The following is a 9,894-nucleotide window of genomic DNA, read 5'->3' as shown; positions in this document are numbered from 1 at the left end:
AATGTAAAACATTTTTAGATGTCCAATGAATTATAGCCGGACCTTTAAAATAATAAATTATTTTATTTTATTTATTTTTACTTTTTATTTATGTATTCTATTCAACAGGCCAGAGTCCAAAAATAGGATACGCAATATACTAATACAAACAAAAAATATATACAGAGACATAATTGAATATGATACACACAAAGAAATATAAACAAATAATGCATAAGAAATATAAACAAATAATGCATAGTAATAAAAGAGAAAAACAAATAAGGAACAAAATTTAAAATGTAGGTCAAAAAGGTCATGTAAAAAATAACAGACAGTTCTGTTTTATATTAATTTAAAATAATTTCCTTAAGTTGAGCTAAATTATAGGAAAAGAGTCAGTAGAAGTACCACATTATTATAAACAGTCTGTGATTTTAAAATTTTAGGAAAAAAATTAAGTTCGACTGCATATAACAATGACCGTTAAATTTTTAACTATATCATTTATCAATATTCTGAATAATATGGGGCAAAGGATTGTACTTTGAGGCATTCCTGAAGTAGCCTCTATTGGTACAGATTTATGACGTTGATACACTACATACCTATTGAAATCTGTTGCAAGTTGAGATTTAATCAGGTTTATTTGATGCATAGAGAAATCAGAAGAAGGCAGTTTACTTATTAATATTCCTTGATCAATTTTATCAGAGGCTTATCTAAAATTCGCGTAAATAACATTGAACTAACAGTAGGTAGAAATTAATTCAACTATACAAAGTAAATTAGTTACTGTTGATCGACTTTGAAAAAAATACATACTGGTAGTTGAATGGAAAAAATAATATTAAGTAGAAGCATTACAAAATATTTAGAAACATTATTAATTATGTTTCCACTGTTTTGCGACCTTGATTAGTTATCCAAGTGAAGGTTTTAGTGGAATAAAGATCAATAAATAAAAGAACACTATATTTTAAATAATTGCCAACGTTTCGGTGTTATTTTACACCATCTTCAGGGCTCTAAAATACAAACAATGTTTTTAATAAAATTCGTTAAGGTATTAAAATAAAAAACAAATACATTTACAATAATTCTAAAAAATTGTTCCTGTCACAATTACCATAAAACCCGAAAAAGAAAAATTCTTAGATAGCTCTAAAAATAATATAGGTATTACTCACTCACCGAAATTTTAAGTGTCTTTTGTCCAACTTAACAGTTCTAAATATTAAGAAGATGGTATCTAGATACTTATATGTGTACTTATAATTCATGGAATAATTTCAATGCGGTTTTCTTTCACAGTAAAAATTGTTGTAACGTCTTAGGTACTGTTCAGCAGAATGACAGTAGAAAAATACTTCGATTCTAATGTGTGTATATATCATGCTTCTTTTTCCTTTTACTTTTTTCCTTACTTTTTCTCTTTTATTTTTTATTTTTTACTTTTCAATCCAGCAAATTTATGAAAAAAAAGTCTAAACCTGAGTAAACCAAAACACTGTTACAAGTGAATTTTATGAATTAAATTATAATAAACTAAAATTAAATTATCTATATCCTTCTTCGTATTAACACTATTAATTTTTTTAATATAAATCATTTCCTCGAGCAACCTTTTTGAACGAATAGGTTGATGCCCAAGCAGTTCGGTTTTGTGAAATTCAAAATGGTGATTGAATTCTTTTGAATGTTCTACAAATGCAGTTGGATGTAAATTATTTGGCTTTTTAAATCCCTTTCATCTTCTTAAATGATTACGATATAAGGTTATACGTACTTTTTTGTCATGGTTGTCAAAAAATGGAGGAATTAAATGAAAACAATAATTTATTACTACTTTTCATTTTATTATGGCAAATGTTCAAAGTGGCCCCCATTAACCATTGTACAATGTCCAATTCGGTGTTCAAAGTTATCAGTTACATTTTAAATAACATTTGGTGTTATGTTACGATATTCTTCTCTGATACAATTTTTCAATCCTTCGATAGTGTCTTTTCTGTTCACATACACTTTGCTTTTGAGATAAGCCCACAAAAAAATCTAGTGGGGTTAAGTCAGGGGAGCGTGGTGGCCATTTAAGCGGCCCTCTTCTGCCTATCCATCGATTTGAGTACACTTCATTAAGGTAATTTCTTACATCGAGGCGAAAATGTGGAGGGGCACCATCTTGTTGGAACCAGATATTACCAGCAGGCATATCGTGCTCATTAGGAAAAATTAATTCCAGGGCTGGAATCAGCTGAAAATGCAAAAAATCCAAATAAATGTCGCCTGTCAAATTGCCCTCAAAGAAATAAGGTCCCAGTATGCGATTTGTGTATGTTTCTCTTGCATCCAAAGCGGATTTTCTGGACTCCAAAACCTAGTATTTTGCCTGATCACGGTTCCGTTTAAGCAAAAAGTTTCTTCGTTAGTGAAAATTATGTGATTTTTTAAGTTGAGTTGTCTTTCAAATAAACTTCTAATTTCCTCGCAAAACTGTAATCTTCTGTCTGTGTCATCTGCTGGTATGCCACTTTTGAGACTTCAGAGTTCTGTGAACTGAGAACTTCGACAATTTGAAGTAGGCTGAGATAAATCTAATGGGTGAGTGAGGATTTTCAGTAACGGCGAGTATCACATTTTGCATAATATACAATAATGTTTTTATGTAACGGAAAGATCAAATCATGCCTCTTCAGCTACTACTCTTTCTATCTTATTTACCGTAAAAGATACAGTCGTACTCTTGGCACACCGTACGTAATTTCGTACTCCCAACCAATTTCACGGTTATGATTTATGAAAAAATCAGTTATCGACGAAGCAGGACCATTTGTCACCGCATGGGACCGATATGAGCAGGCCCGTTGTTTTTCTGACGCGTTTTTCGTCAAATATTAACAGATAATCGTGTACCTTCACGCTTGTCAATCTACGATTAAGTAGCGGCTAGCAGCTGCTCTAGTGATTCGATTTTCTCTTGTTTTCGACTTATCCGAGCTGATGGGAACAGTGGCGGTACGGCGGGTTTCCGAAAAGAACCAACCAAATGGATACACTCAGAAAAAATCTTTGAGAAATATTTGTACAACGTTGTGTGAGGTTTTCTTGCATTTTTTGAAATATTAAGAAATACAGCGTTATTGAGTATACATTTTAATTGTATAAATTACCAACCAACATTGCGGGTAGTACCCTAAATCTTGGCATCACCAATATTAATGATTCGTTTACAATGAACAATGACAATATCTACGCTCGGGATAATGTGATCGTTAATTGGTTGAATAAAATGTGAAAAAATTACACCAGTCACAAGCTGGTGAAACAGAATGTTGTGTTTTAATGTCATATTGATCTTATTCTTATAATTTTATCGAAATTTAAGTGCCAGAAGATGTTAACTCATATTTCAGTGTTTTGAGAAATATCAAGTTAAATTTATTGGTCTATCTATATATGTTTATAGTAAAAAAAACAAAAATATAGAAGAATATAGATTTCAAATTCAAATTCAATTTTTTTAAAGTTTTATTTAAAAAATCCTAGTATCATCTTCCACTAATAGTTTCGAAAAAAAAATAATAAGATATACAGTGTAGTATAACAACCCCCAACTTTATTATTTTTGTACAACAGTCTTCAAATTAAACAAGTGACAAATAGAAAGAACAGCAAAAACATTAACAACCATTTAACATAAAATGAGAGTGCCAGGCTCACCTAGAGCTCCTGCGGGGAAAGAGCATGGCAGAGAAATCCACGATCGTTGCTCTAACTACCCAGATATAAATACAAAACAACCGACTCATTTAATGTGTCACTAAAAGTCATCTCACTCGAATTTGACATACACACTTCCAAGTAAAATCGAAGAAGTTTGGTGTTAGTTAGCCGGCAGGGCCGGAGGGTAATAATAACAACAATAATAATATGCTCCATTTCTCCTGAGATATAATACAATGCATGGAAAACGTCAAGTAAATACAATGAAATTCACAATAAGAATTCATACAAATATATAACAGATAAATAACAATGACACAAGGTACTGGAGTCGCATACGGGAGGCAATCCAGCTATGAGTTCAGATTTCGGAAGATCTGTTTTAGCAATTCTTTTTTTTGTATTTAATAATCCTTTTTACAGATTCATTCCTCACGGGCGAAAATGTTAGTAAATTCATCAAAGCTCTTACATGCGTATGACATAAAGTGAGCACAAGAAATGCTTTATTACTTGTTTTTCGAACAACGTAATCAGGACAAAACTAGTTAAATGTGAAACAAAGGAGTTGTTATTGCAATATCTGGGCAGTCACGACAATACATATATTTTAACATGTAATAAATAATGAGCAATCTTTAATAATAATTATAACAATTTTACGTTAGAAAAATATACGCCCCTGAGTATAAGACAATGAAGGCTAAACATACACAGAATTTTTATCATGAAACATCTATAATCTTCACAATCATAAGATTACATAGAACAATTAAAAACCAAGTACTTAAAGAATAATTACCTGCTAACTAATACCGGTTAAACACTTTTAATTTTTCACTACTTATATATTTTCACCGTGCACCGATCGTCTTACTTTTCACTCTGCGCTATCTGCACTTCAACTATCTAGGCTTCCTCCCAGAATTCCCCACCTAAGCGTTTGTTTTTGCACTTCCTTCTACCAACTGTCAATATTACGTTTTCATTATTATACAACACCCATGTAACAGGTGACGTGGAAGTTGATACGATAAGTACGGTTTTGCACAGCAGGGTGTTTCATAATGATGTGCAAATATTTTAAGGAGTTTAAAAAATAATTTTAGGGGAGTTTAGGGGAGTACTTCCAACACATTTTTTCGATTTGAGCCCCCCCCTGAAAAAATATTCATATCTCAAAATGGCTGAAAAAATTAGCTTTAATTTTTTTATTAAATTTTTAGTTCATATTTGCATAGCTTATCCTATTGATAAAAAAGAACTTTTGCAAAAAGCATGTCAAAAATGACGAGGCGTTTTTTGCTAACTTTTATACTAATTATGTGTACTTAATGGGCAAGGAAAAATAATTTATTTTTTTACTCGTAAACCATGAAGTATACGAAAAAATGGGAAGAGTAAAAAAGGTTTCTAAATGAAATGTAGTATTAAACGTTATTTTTCTTGTTGGAATTGGCTAACGTAGAAAAAAGTTGTGAGAGAAATAAAACCAACGGTTCTAATTTCTTTATTTGCAGACATAAACCAGAAAAAAAAGACTACCAAAAATTACCATTCAACTAACGTATACCAAAATTCAATTTTCTAAGTTTAACCGTGAAAAAAATAAAAGCTAATTTTTTTGGCCATTTTGAGATTTGAATATTTTCTTAAAGGGGGCTCAAATCAAGAAAATATATTGTAAATAAGTACCCCCGCCCCCCCCAAAATTACTTTGTAAACACCTCCATAAAATATTTGCACATCATTATGAAACACTGTATACAGAAGATTTAAAGAATCAAAGACAAATTAGCCTGAAGTACCACTATAAAATAGTCAAATATATTTTGGTTATCAATTTGTAGCTGGTGTTCAGAATTACGCCTTTTATCAATATTTTACGCCCCAGGATGGTTTCTAGGAACGCCGCTGGTCCAGGGCCCATGGACATGAATGAAAGCCGGCTCTTTGATAAATTCATTATAGAATAACGGCTGCTAATCTGATGTGGCGAATCGGCTTACGGCACACCAAAGATTGAAAATTGAATGCTAACGTTGAACAGCTAGACCTCGGCGATCTCAACTGCTATCGGTAGTCGCTCAAAAAAATTAAACAGTTTAATAATAACGTGGAATATAGACATTTGCATATCGATGATGGCTTGAGTTCCATTATATATCGAGATAAATGTTTATATACAAAAAAGGAATAACGAAGTATTGGTTAAAAAGCTTTTTAATAATTACTTAATATGTTCTACGTTTTTGTATAATTTGGTTAAAACGTCTCAATTTAAACAGAACAAGCTTTAAGAAAGATGTTGACAAACTTAATAGGTTTTTTTTTTAAATTTAACTCTATATTGCATTAAATCATATGACGCAAAAAATGAATAAATAAATTCTGACCCCGCTTAACAAAAAAGTTGAAAGATATTGAGAATTGCTGAGTTAAAAGGGAATAAAACGTATGTCATGACACGTCAACTTATTTGCACTTTTGCACTCAGTGGATTCGAATAAGTCCAGTCTGAGGCTATAAATGAACTTGGTGTATAGCGAAGTGGAAAATCGATTCTCACTGGTGCATTTTGTGGCCGCAGCATTTGGTCTACATTCACCGTGTACCCACCAATTCGTGATAACTTTAATTATGCCCCACTATAACTAAACGTTAACCGTTAATAAAAATAACATGTCATTAATGCAATTTTACTCATTCTAAACTATTCCCGAAACACAGGAGCCTTTACAGGCGAAAAAATATCCAGTTTAAACGCCAGCAGTAGACGTTTGAAACAAAAAACAGCCAAGAAAACATTCATACTGTTAATATTAGGAGAAATTAAGTAACTGTGGAAGTATCAGTCGTATTTTCCTTAAGATTAAATAGTAGCAATTTGTAAACCAAATTATAACCAGTCGTGTCAACTGACAGTTTTTATAGGAGTAGTAGTACGTGATCTTTGCAGTATTAATTTTTTGTATCAAATAGTCGTGTTATAATTCGTTTTTCAAACTCAACTTTAACTCTTGTCTACTCCGTCACTGGGCAATTCTCGAACATGGTCGTATATCCATGTTTATCAGTATTGTTACCTTCTTGAACCGAATGTGTGAAACTAATGGTGTGACAGAGAGCGAAACTGCCATGGAAAATAATTTTGTAAAAACAGATTGCTTTTATGTGACATTGCAATATATTACTCTAAATTCATCATATTTTGAAGTCAGTGTGAACTAAGCGCCGACATTTAACAAACTTTTCAAGTGCTTTTTAAAAAAGTAACATTTTATTTTATTAATTTTTTCATACGTTACTAATTGTTAAGTAAAACTAACTTCTGTTTTAAAATAATAATTTTTGCTATTTTATGAAATGTATGCCCATAGTAAAAAATAAATAAAAATTCTTTGAAGTTTGAAATATATATTTTTAAATCATTCCAAGTTTATAATAAAACTTATTTGTTACAATTTTTTAAGCACTGCGTTTACTTTGTGAAGCTCAGTTTCAGCGACCTCTAACGGTGATCTAGTCTAGGTGAACTATACAGGGTGTTATTTAAGTACGTAGCCAAACTTCAAGGGATAATTCTTTGACTGATTTTAAGACGAAAAGTTTACATAAACATAGCTCCAATGCTTCGTTTTCAAGATATAGGGTGTCAAACTTTTTAAAAAAAAATCATTCTTCTGTAAAAATCTTAATAATCTTTTAGTCGATTTTGTTGAAATTTGGCAGTGTTATTTATGGTAGAAAGAGGCTAATTTAGCCATAACTAGATTAAAATTATATTATTAAAATTATTAATATTTTTGACAAAAAAATGTGCGCTACTGACTGTCTTTAAAACTTTTACAATTTTTTCCGCATTAAGTAACTAAAAATGCAACCTTAAAATCACTTATTGCATGTCCCTGCGACAATATAATAAAAAATTAAAACTGCCAATCTATCAAAAACTGGGGTGTATTTGTTATTTTTTAAGTATCAAATTAAAGGGTTTGCTGAGAAGAATACAAAAATGAAATGACGTCACTAAAAGCTTGTTGCAAAAGAAATTGTTATAAAAAGTAATCCTAACTAAAAAAATTGTTGTGTTTTATTAATTATTAAACAATATTTTTTTTTGTTGTCTGAGGACATGCAATAAAAAAACGCAATGCAATACCGAAAAAATTCTAGAGACAAAAAGATGTATTTTTAGTTGCTTAATGCGAAAAAACAAACAACATAAAGGTTTTAAAAAAATCAGTGGCGCACATTTTTTTTGTCAAAAATATTGGTTAAGGTGCCTGCCCCTTGAGACGCCACTAGACCATAAAAACACTGCCGAAATTTAACAAAATCAGACAATAGGATTATTAAGATTTCTACGAAAAAACAATTTTTTAGAAAAACTCTGTACCTTGACAACGGAGCATCTATATTTATATAAACTTTTCGTCTTAGAATTACTTAAAGAATCATCTCTTGAAGTTTGGCCACGTACTTAAACAACACCCTATATAATATTAATGCTCCTGATGTGATTCACATTATTATCAGGGAGCCAGGTAAATGTTTTTTTTTGGTACTTCTCTGCAACTTTAACTAATTTGTTTTTTTATCAAGGCATTAAAAATAAATTACCAAGTTCGTAAACACCCTGTAACTCTACCTATATAATAACATTTAAGGCATCTTTCTATTTACTGTGACAAGGACAGTAATTGTTACACTCCAAATTTCTCAGTTTAACGTTAACATTTTCCCATGTAGGTAGGTACACAGTCACCCAAAGTCTGAATTTTCTACAAGATATATCTCCTACTTCTATATCCTTTATATAAACATCCCCATTCGAAGTCATAAAGCATCCCTATTATATTTTCGGCCTGATTTCAACCTTCAACCACCCCATACCTTCACTTATAGGCTCTTACACATCTTTAATTACCTCAAAACATAAGTCCGCTTGTATGTCGAGAATTTTTAATAACTTATGTTGGGACTATGATTGGTATGTAGTCCATAATAATAATTCAATATGGTTTTTGATGTTTTATTCAACGGTGAGATTTGCGGAAGATACCGAGGACACCCCTTTAGAGAAATTTAAGAGTGGTACGATCCTGAATGGTGTAACATCAGATGTAAGGACCCATTCATCTTGTATCTTGTGTTTGTGTAGTGGACCACACTGCCATTGTCATTGCCTTTCTCGGGGAGGGCACCAAGGGCTCCGTATTGCGTCACAGGCAGTTGCTCTCAATGAGGATTCTAAGACAAAAAATGCCGTTGGTAACGTGAAAAAAACAAGTAGCACAACGCAGCAAATATTTACTGTCAAATAAAAAAAATTGTTGGGTAACACAGGCCGCTAGTTTCAAAATTGGTCTGTCAAAAGTAGCTGACATTAATTGTAAAGTAAAAACTCGAACCGGGTGATTTTCTGTAATGTCCACCCACCTTAACTTGTTTATTTGAAGCAATAAAATTTTGTAAAAAATGTGAGCATGCAGGATTTTTGCTGTAGTTTTTGCAGAAGTGTACTTTTTTTAAGTATATCTGAATAAATTTATTGATTCTTCGTTTAATTCTAAGCATTTTTTATAAAACAAGTAATTTACTCAAAGTCAACGGTCTTTGAAATATTAAGAAATAAAAATTGAAATTTAAAATTTTAAGTTCTTATCTAGTAGCAATGAATAAATCAATAAAAGTAACAGTGACAGTAATTTCATCAAGTAGGTAATTCAAAAGTATTGCTGCAAATTGTTATCAAAAATGCCATCCATAATCGCAAAGAAAAAAAAAACAAATTATTTTGAGTTAATTTATTTAAAACAACTATAATGCTGCAGCAACGCAATGAGACTTAACTCGAGAAAATCCAAGGATACACGCTCCTTGCAAAAAAAAAACAATTAAAAGTACATTCGAAAAATTTCAACAAACAGCAAGTTTGAACAGAAAGACAAAATTGGTGCAGGATAACGAAGATACACAAGTTAATATAACGAGCGTTCAAATAAAAACGTGGTCGAAGTTGGCTCTGACACATTGGACGTAGGGAGTAGCTTATAGCGACCAACTTAACCTCATTTCTCAACGAGCTGTATAGCAGCTGTCAGTTTCAATAACGTTAATGACTATATAACTTTATTTTAAAGAATAATCGTGATAACAATAACAAACAATTAAAGGAGCTGCGGAAAG

The sequence above is a fragment of the Anoplophora glabripennis genome, unplaced genomic scaffold (assembly GCF_000390285.2).
Source record: "Anoplophora glabripennis isolate ALB-LARVAE unplaced genomic scaffold, Agla_2.0 scaffold366, whole genome shotgun sequence".
NCBI classification, from domain to species: Eukaryota; Metazoa; Arthropoda; class Insecta; order Coleoptera; family Cerambycidae; genus Anoplophora; species Anoplophora glabripennis.
This window is presented reverse-complemented; position numbering follows the sequence as displayed.